At 34.2% G+C, this 10,123-nt stretch overlaps 1 protein-coding gene across 13 annotated transcripts in view; it reads left to right on the top strand.

Annotated features, from left to right (window-relative positions):
- The window catches only part of VPS13B (vacuolar protein sorting 13 homolog B), an 802,500-nt gene that overhangs the window by 341,842 nt on the left and 450,535 nt on the right, over positions 1–10,123 (top strand). The gene's annotated exons all lie outside the window — the stretch shown is intronic.

Raw genomic sequence — 10,123 nt, 5'->3', positions numbered from 1 at the left:
TTATTTTAAGTAAAAAAAAAAAAAAAAAAAAAAAAAAAAAAAAAAAAAACGGGGGGTGGGATATTTATTGATTCTGATAACCAAAATGGTAAGAAAGGCAAATACAGTATAAATCTTTTCTTTGGAATGACTTAGAATCAGACTCCACACCATGAGAACTCTTGTCTTTTCATGTTGGCTTCTCTTTCTCTTACTGAACATATTTTTTCTTTGACCTAGCAGTGTACATGGCTGTGGTACCTCTGGACTCATGTACTTAACTCTCTCTGATCAAATAGATAGTGATCTGGTGCAGTATTTGTTGAAAAAATACTCGAAGTGTTTTTTGTTTGGCCTGTTATGGCTCATGTGCATACATCTTGGACAATCACTGTGGCCAAGGAGGTTAGTCATTATGATTTGCCCAGTGGCAGCAGGTTGGGCCATGTGTCCACTTCTGTGTTCAGGGGCATGATATATGATACCAGAGTATGTAGGGATAGCAGAAAGATGGTTCCTGGGGATAATTTTTGAGAGCCAGTCAGCTATCCCAATTCATGTCTACTAATTTTTCATTTTATAGTTAGTCACAGCAGCTTTAAAACACAAAATGTTGATTATATAACACTTAGACTAACTCACATTCACGCATTTCTGTTTCGATAGGAGTAAGGTAAATGAATTATGAAGGTATTGCGCACATGAATGGAGGGCAGGGTGAAAAATAATTTAGAAGAGAAAGACATGAAATGCGTAATATTGCAGACTTTATGACAGGTTTTCATTTGTTTTGTTTCTCAACCTAGAGTTTATTCAATTGGGGAAAAGGAAGGTGTTTTGTTATATACAGTTTTGAAAATACAGTTCTGCTTTGCACAGTTTATTAATTTTGCAACTTTGTTTCAATATAAACAATTTTTTAACAGATCATTAGTTATAATAACACAATCTAAAACCTGTCAGTTAATTTTAAAGTTCTTTGAGAACATATTGTGATGTTAATAAGTGCATAGAAAGGTTTTCAAATATAAAGTTCTTCTTTGGAAATAAGTAAGTTGTTCTAGTTTTTACACAAACTGGCAAGAATTCAGCAAAAGTTCAACTAAATTGTTTTGTATGCAGTCTTCTCCCCCCTCCCCTCCCTTTTTGCAGTCAGAACAAGATTATAGTTTCCAGATGAAATTCTGAATGTCACATAGTGATGACATATATTTTCCTGGTTGGCTCGGCATGAGATGCAATTTTGCATGCCATGTCACGCTGACTTGCAGAATCCAAAAGCCATTATTTCCCAAGGGGCTTTCAGGAGTGATAGTATCAAATGTAGTTTGTATTTTGATGAAAAGTCTCGGGCATTATTGCAGTTTCTATGGCAAGTTGCTTAAAGGTTTATATATTATCCAAACTCCACAAATTTAAAAATAGAATTACTATGTAAAGGTCATTTTTTCTTCACGTTATTTAATTTTATATTGCCAAACAGAGTTGCCAAAAATCATGATCAGTGTAAAATATAGATCGAGAATTAGGAAGGTATAGTAGAAAAACCAGTAGACTAGTGACCAAAAAACCCAGTTTTTGACCCAGTTCCTCTCCCTTTTCAAGCTAACCTCAGACAGCCACATTTTTAATTCATTTATAAAACGGTAATAAGTATACCCAACTACCTCACAGATTTAAGTCTTGTTATAAGACTTAAATAAAGTAAGATATGTGAAAGTTCTATAAAGTGGTAAAATACAATTCAGATAAAAAGTAAAGGTGACATTTTTTTTATGTTTGCATTTTAAAAGGAAAGTTATAGGGTTCAAGCAAGGTGAAGCTTATTTTATCTATTAGTTTTTGACACTGCAGTGTAATTTTATTTTTTCTTTATTTGATCTTAATCATCGTAAAGCTGCCTTAAAACCCAGTATTTCCATTCATGCCTACATAATAACATGTATTTCACACTGATGATCTTTCTATTTTACATCTGTTTTAACTGGCTTGCTTTATTATACCAGTCTTTTCTTTTCTTTTCTTTTCTTTTCTTCTTCTTTTCTTCTTCTTTTTTTAAAGGTGTCTCACATTCAGTTGCCTAGACATCTCTGTGTATCTTACAGGCCCCTAAAACCTAACGTGTATCAACTCTGTACAACTCTGTACCTTCCCCTACCACTATTGACCATGTTGCTCAAGGCCGAAACCCAGGACTCATCCTTAGTGTCTCCTCCTCCTGTCCATTCTGCCTCGAAGTTATAGTCTTTTTGTTTCAATCTGTTTGTATGTTGCTTCCCTAGTCAGAACCATATAATTACTTATACACAATTAAGTGAGGGTGTCCTAATTAGTCTCACTGGTGTCATTTCCAGATTATCTCATCATCAGTTGTCTAGATGACAGCAAGAGTCATCTTATTAAAAATCTAAATTGGATCATTTTATTCCCTACTTGAAATGCTTTTGTGACTTCCTATTGCACTTAAGATAAAATCCAAACTCCTTACCAAGGCTTACATAGTTTGACCTGACCTAGTCTCTGTTGGGTTCTTCCATTCCATCTTTTGTCATTTTTGTTACATTGATCCTCCTTCATTCCTTCAAACGCTACATGCTTTTTTTTGCCTGGGATCTTCTGTATATTCTGTTTCTGTTTCCATTGCTCTTTTCATAACTATGTACTTTTCATACTCTGAGTTTTTATTTAAATGTTATCCTCTCAGTAAAGGAAGCTTTCCTTTTCAGTCTTTCTAAAATAAGTCTGTGCCACTCCTCAAAGATACCCTCCCGTAGCACCTCTTTTCTGTCCTCATAATGTTTATCATAGTTTTCCCTTTTTTTTCTGTCTCTTCATCCAGAGTGTATGTCAAAGGCTGTATTTGACTAATATACTTTTGTACTCCCAGAATCTAACAGCTCTTTCTGGCATTGAGCAAATAGTAAATAATTGTTGCATGAATGAATAAATTGTTTTTCTTTTTTTATTTTTATTTAGGGGCTTAATAATCACGTTCCTTAACATTATTTATCTTCTGTCCTTTAATTGATTTAAATTGATGTCCTGTAACTTTTCAAATCTGTTCCCAGATTTCCCAGGGATGTTTATTGAATATTTGGGAGAAGGTGGCAGCTTGTGGTACACTTCGAATTGGTACACATAGTCTTTCAGGGTATTCCTGCTACATCAGAAATTTACGTATATTTAAAAATGTTTAACTATGATAGTAGTCCAGGTACAACCTGAGATATTGAGGTAAATTTTTATGTTTAGTCAGATAATCAGTAAGTATAACTTTGAGTTCTTTCAGTGTTCTTAGCTCTGTGCTAAGTACTTTGGGAAATTATGAGATTATAGAGGAAGGGCCAAATCTAATTTGGGGAATTCAGTGACCATTTCTCAGGAAATGGCATTTAAGGTAGAACTAAAACAATAGGTTGATTGTGATAGAAGAGGAGTCATTTTGTTTCAGATCTGGTAACCTTCAAGTTCTTTTCTATATCTTATAATCAATTAATTTTTAATCATTATTCTCTGTATTTAAAGTACTTTAATGAACTTTTTAATATACATTACATTTAACGTGAACAGTATTCTTGACATTGGATATAATTATTATTAACTTCTGACACTTAGATTAAATTGCTTTCCCAAAGCCATATGGCAACTGGCACAGCTGAAACCATAAGTTGACTTTAAGTGTGGTACTTTTTGCATGGCATAAAAATGAAGGAATAATATTGTACCAAGTTGGATGATACATGCCTAAGAAGTGATTATTTTAACCAGTAAAGTCTGGATCTCAAAATTACCTTATTTATTGTTGAAAACAAGAAGTGTAATGGATATCAGACTACAATCTTAAATGTAGGGTTTATATAGCTCCAGTGAGAATGAACAAATATATTTTCTGAACTATTTGCAGTACCAAGATCCTTAGTAGATATATACATTTATCATGTATTTGGTAGAAATGGAAGCCATTGCACAAGGTATGAAAAAACAGAAGAGGCATCACAGCATAGTAGTTAAAAAGCCTGGACTTTGGAGTTAGACTGCCTAGTTTCTTATTCCAGCTTTGCCGCTTATCAGCTGGGTGACTTAGGATAGGTTACTTAACCTCTCTGTGATCAGTTTCCGTATCTGAAAACGGTGATAATAAGAGTAAATAATAGTGTCTTCCTCATGGAGTTGTTATGAGGTTTAAATTGGTGAATATTTGTAAAGCGCTTATAGCAGTCCCTGGCATGTAGTAGATGTTACAGAAGTTTCAGTTAAATAAAGTATGGCTCAAGATTGGCAGTTTTATAGAGTATACATGTGCTACCTGTAAAATATACATGATTACAGAAAAAAATTTTTTCTCTTTTTTAAAAGCAAACTTGTCTTCCTATTGTCTTTTAGATAATATGATGGACTGAAAATTAGTATATCCAGGAATCTAAGAAAAAAAAATGGTTCTGAAGAATCTAGGGGAAGGACAGGAATAAAGATGCAGACACAGAGAATGGGCTTGAGGACACGGGGAGGGGGAAGGGTAAGCTGGGACGAAGTGAGAGAGTGGCATGGACATATATACACTTCCAAATGTAAGATAGATAGCTTGTGGGAAGCAGCCGCATAGCACAGGGAGATCAGCTCGGAGGAAGAGGCAAGAGGGAGGAGATTTGGGGATATATGTATACATATAGCTGATTTACTTTGTTATAAAGCAGAAACTAACACACCATTGTAAAGCAATTATACTCCAATAAAGATGTTTAAAAAAAAGAAAATTAGTATATCCAAAATAGTGTGCTTTTACACTTGTAATAGCGAGATCATGCTATTTAATGAGAATTTTAAACTGATTGTGTTTTTCATAGCTTTTTGGAAAGCACTTTTAAGCCACATATAGATTTCAGCACCTCCTTTAACTTCTTAAATCATTCTATCAGCAAATTCAGCATTTACAATAAATGTGTGGCTTTTTTGGTTAATAGTGACTTGAAATATTACTTAGCAATCAGGTAATGGTGCCCCATCTGCTTGATAATATTATCATTTATTAAATGGATTTATTTTCAGACTGTGATAACATTATTTATACAACACTAATATTCTGTTTCAGTAGATTTTAAAATTTGACCATAAGCAACTTTTGTGGAAACCTTTGGTATCCATGGTTTCGAAGATTTTTAAAATTTTGTCTTGGGACTCCCCTGGTGGTCCAGTGGTAAAGAATCCGCCTTCCAATGTAGGGGATGTAAATGTAGGGTTTATATAGCTCCAGTGAGAATGAACAAATATATTTTCTGAACTATTTGCAGTACCAAGATCCTTAGTAGATATATACATTTATCATGTATTTGGTAGAAATGGAAGCCATTGCACAAGGTATGAAAAAACAGAAGAGGCATCACAGCATAGTAGTTAAAAAGCCTGGACTTTGGAGTTAGACTGCCTAGTTTCTTATTCCAGCTTTGCCGCTTATCAGCTGGGTGACTTAGGATAGGTTACTTAACCTCTCTGTGATCAGTTTCCGTATCTGAAAACGGTGATAATAAGAGTAAATAATAGTGTCTTCCTCATGGAGTTGTTATGAGGTTTAAATTGGTGAATATTTGTAAAGCGCTTATAGCAGTCCCTGGCATGTAGTAGATGTTACAGAAGTTTCAGTTAAATAAAGTATGGCTCAAGATTGGCAGTTTTATAGAGTATACATGTGCTACCTGTAAAATATACATGATTACAGAAAAAAATTTTTTCTCTTTTTTAAAAGCAAACTTGTCTTCCTATTGTCTTTTAGATAATATGATGGACTGAAAATTAGTATATCCAGGAATCTAAGAAAAAAAAATGGTTCTGAAGAATCTAGGGGAAGGACAGGAATAAAGATGCAGACACAGAGAATGGGCTTGAGGACACGGGGAGGGGGAAGGGTAAGCTGGGACGAAGTGAGAGAGTGGCATGGACATATATACACTTCCAAATGTAAGATAGATAGCTTGTGGGAAGCAGCCGCATAGCACAGGGAGATCAGCTCGGAGGAAGAGGCAAGAGGGAGGAGATTTGGGGATATATGTATACATATAGCTGATTTACTTTGTTATAAAGCAGAAACTAACACACCATTGTAAAGCAATTATACTCCAATAAAGATGTTTAAAAAAAAGAAAATTAGTATATCCAAAATAGTGTGCTTTTACACTTGTAATAGCGAGATCATGCTATTTAATGAGAATTTTAAACTGATTGTGTTTTTCATAGCTTTTTGGAAAGCACTTTTAAGCCACATATAGATTTCAGCACCTCCTTTAACTTCTTAAATCATTCTATCAGCAAATTCAGCATTTACAATAAATGTGTGGCTTTTTTGGTTAATAGTGACTTGAAATATTACTTAGCAATCAGGTAATGGTGCCCCATCTGCTTGATAATATTATCATTTATTAAATGGATTTATTTTCAGACTGTGATAACATTATTTATACAACACTAATATTCTGTTTCAGTAGATTTTAAAATTTGACCATAAGCAACTTTTGTGGAAACCTTTGGTATCCATGGTTTCGAAGATTTTTAAAATTTTGTCTTGGGACTCCCCTGGTGGTCCAGTGGTAAAGAATCCGCCTTCCAATGTAGGGGATGTGGGTTCGATCCCTGGTCAGAGAACTAAGATCCCACATGCCGTGGGGCAACTAAGCCCGCACCCCGCAGCTGCTGAGCTCGTGCGCCTCAGCGAAGATCCCACGTGCCGAAAACTACAGAGCCCACACTCTCTGGACCCCACGCGCCACAACTAGAGAGAGAAAACCCTGATACCACAACTAGAGAGAAGCCCTCATGCCTCAACGAAGACCCCACGTGCTGCAATGAAGACCCGATGCAACCAAAAAAAACCAAAAAAATTTGTCTGCATTTAAAATGTATATATTTATAGAATTTATTTTCTAGAGCAGTTTTAGAAACTGAGGGGAAGGTTCAGAGATTTCTCACATATCCCCTGCCCCTACACATGCATAGTCACCCTCATTATCAAAATCCCCCACCAAGGTGGTACAGTGTTATAATTGATGAATTTATATTGATACATCATTATCACCCAAAGTCCATAGTTTTCATAAGGGTTCACTCATGTGTTATACGTTCCTTCAGTTTGGACAAATGTATAATAACATGTACCCTCCGTTATAGTGACATACAGAGTAGTTTCACTGCCCTAAAAATTCTCTGTGCTCTGCCTGTTGCTCCTCTCTCCTTCCTAACTATTGTCTCCATAGTTTTGCCTTTTCCAGAATGTCATATATTTGGAATCATACAGTATGCAGCCTTTTCAGATGGGCTTCTTTCACTTAGTAATATGCATTTAACTTTCCTCCATATGTTTTCATGGCTCATTTCTATTAAGTGATGTGTAATACTCCATTTTCTAGATGTACCACATTTTTTCTAGCAGTTCACCTACTGAAGGACATCTTGGTTGCTTCCAAGTTTTGGCGATTATGGATAAAGCTTCTCTAAACAGCTGTGTGAAGGCTTTTATGTGGTTGGTCTACATTTAAGTTTAGTTATTTAAATTGGCAGAGTTCTGTAATAAGTTTATGTAGCCATTTGCTTCTCATAACTGCTAAAATATAAAAGAATAACAATGAAGTCCAAGTAAATGGAAAGTAAATTAAGGTGTGTTTTATTTAAAAAATTATAATAGGTAATTCATTGTTGTAAAACATTAATTCTGAAATGTACGGTAAAAAGTTAAACACCTCCTCCCCCTTACCCCTCATCAATTCCATTTTACTGTCCTCAGAGGTAACCTCTGTCAAGGGTTTGTATTTTACCCTTCTGTAACTCTTTCTATGTATGAGATAGACAAATACATGCTCAAACTCACATACTGTTTTAAAAAACATATTTGGATTATACTACACACATATATATATTTTTTTCACTTCATAAAATATCAAAAATATGATTTCTGTCATATGTTTAACTGTTCCTCATTTTTAAATGATTGAATTACCATCCTTCTGACAGATATTGCAGAGTTAATTTAACCATTTCTTTTTTGATGGACAGATAAGTTGCTTAGCACTTTCTTTCTCCCCTTACCCCTCCCTCCCTCTGTTTCGCTATTTCAAATAATACTGCTGATACTAAACATTTTTATAAATTGTTGGTATGCATGTCTCATATGTTTTAGTATTTCTGTAGCATAGGGTCTTAGAAATGAGATTATTTTTTAGAAAAACTTGCATGTTTAAATTTTGATAAATACAAAATGTCCTGTCTTGTAATTCCACTCTATGGACTATACTTATTTATATTCATTGTATATGAAACGTTCTAACAAGGAGCTTCGATAATGTTGGATTTTTAAAAATACGAATTAACTCTTTAAAATGTTTGCCACATGACAGTTGAAAAGGATATCTGATTGTTGCCTTAATTTTTATTTCATTGTTAGCAAAGTTGAGCATCTCTTAATAAGTTTATTGGCCAAATTATATTTTTCTATGAATTACCTGTTCATATTCTTTTCCATTTTTTGTTGTTGTTTATCCATATGCTACTTGGATATCTTCATCTGAACATGTAATGAAAATCTCAACCTGACCGTTCTAAAACTAAATTTCTTTTCCTCTTGATTCTCCTCCCCGTACAGCTCCATTCTTCCATTTGATCAGATGTAAAACCTTGGAGGCATCCTTGTTTTGCTTTTCTCTCTTACTGTACTTCTAGTCCATCAGTAAATCTTGTTGGCTGTATCTTGGAAATGGATACAGGAATTCAGTTTCTTCCTACCTCCATTGCTACTACCATCTCTCACAACTTGTCTTCCTGTTTTAATACTTGATCTATGTAGACAGTTTTCTGCACAGTATCTAGAGAAATTCTCTCAAAATATGTCCATTAATTTCATGAATGTATTTAGAATCCATTTTCATATCCTGGCTCCCTCGAAGTAAAACCCAGCCTCCTTACCATGGCCTATGTAAGCCCTGTATGATTTGGTCTCTGTGGATAGCTCTGACCTTGTCTCCCACTTCTCTCTTACTCTGTTCTAGCCATCCTTGCTGTTATACTGTTGCTTGAAAATCCTAAGTACACTCCCATCCAGGCCCTTCGCATTGTTGTTCCATCTGCCTAGAATGCTCTGCTTCCAGCTCCATGGGTATCTCTCAAGCTGTTTTTGTTTCTTTTAAACAAACAGTTTTTGAATTTCTAATATGTATAATGTGGTAGACTGTGGGATTATGAGAATAAAAGGTTTATGCTCCATGCCGTTAAGATATTGTAAATCTGCAAATATGTGACCCAAATTGAGAGGAGAGGGAAAGTATGCCTAGATACAGCAATTGTCATTCTCATAGTGGTGATATAGTAGCAGTTACTTTGGAGACCGTCCTATGATCATCAAACTTAACTTAGTAAAAGTCTTGAAAAGCAAGATCTGATTTATTTATTTTATGGTATTTAAAATAGCACCTATAAATTATATATTTGCATTAACTTAAAATATAGAAATACATATGTATCTGTCCAGATATAATATATTGTTATAAATAATTATTTACCTTATAAAAATTGTCAAAGTTCTCTAAGTTCTTTATTTTAGATGAACGAAATTTTTCATAACATATATCTGCTTTTTATGTGATCAGTGCTGCTTTTGCTTACCATCAAAGAAAAATTAAAAAAGAAAAAAAATTGAGAGATACTATAAGTAAGCTTTTGTTATCAGGAAAATTCACATACGGGAAGATACATTTTGTATCAATTTTGGATGAAGCAAGTGCTTTGTAGTTGAATTTTCGTTTTCATCAAGTAAGATTTTTATTGACGTATTAACTTCATGCTGAGAAACGAACAGATTGTTAGGTTACAATTTAATAAATTTTCACGATGTAAACACATCCGTGTATTAAAAAAATAGAACATTACCGTTGCTCCACAAACCTACCTCCCAATCATCAATCCCTGACAAGTCATCAACACTCTCTTGAGTTTTAACAGATTAGGTTTGCTTGGTTTTGAATAATTGTAAAAATCAGTAATTCTTTAAGATAAAATGATCTAATATGATATTTTATAATCTCATATAGAAGTTTTAATTTTAAACAAGGAAAGAAATAATATTGGAAGTGTTTTCTGTATGTTTATGTGAAACTATAAGGTGCATTTA

Source organism: Physeter macrocephalus, chromosome 15, assembly GCF_002837175.3.
Source record: "Physeter macrocephalus isolate SW-GA chromosome 15, ASM283717v5, whole genome shotgun sequence".
In the NCBI taxonomy this organism is placed as follows: Eukaryota; Metazoa; Chordata; class Mammalia; order Artiodactyla; family Physeteridae; genus Physeter; species Physeter macrocephalus.
Note: the sequence above shows the minus strand (reverse complement) of the source record. Positions and strands in the feature narration are given on the sequence as shown.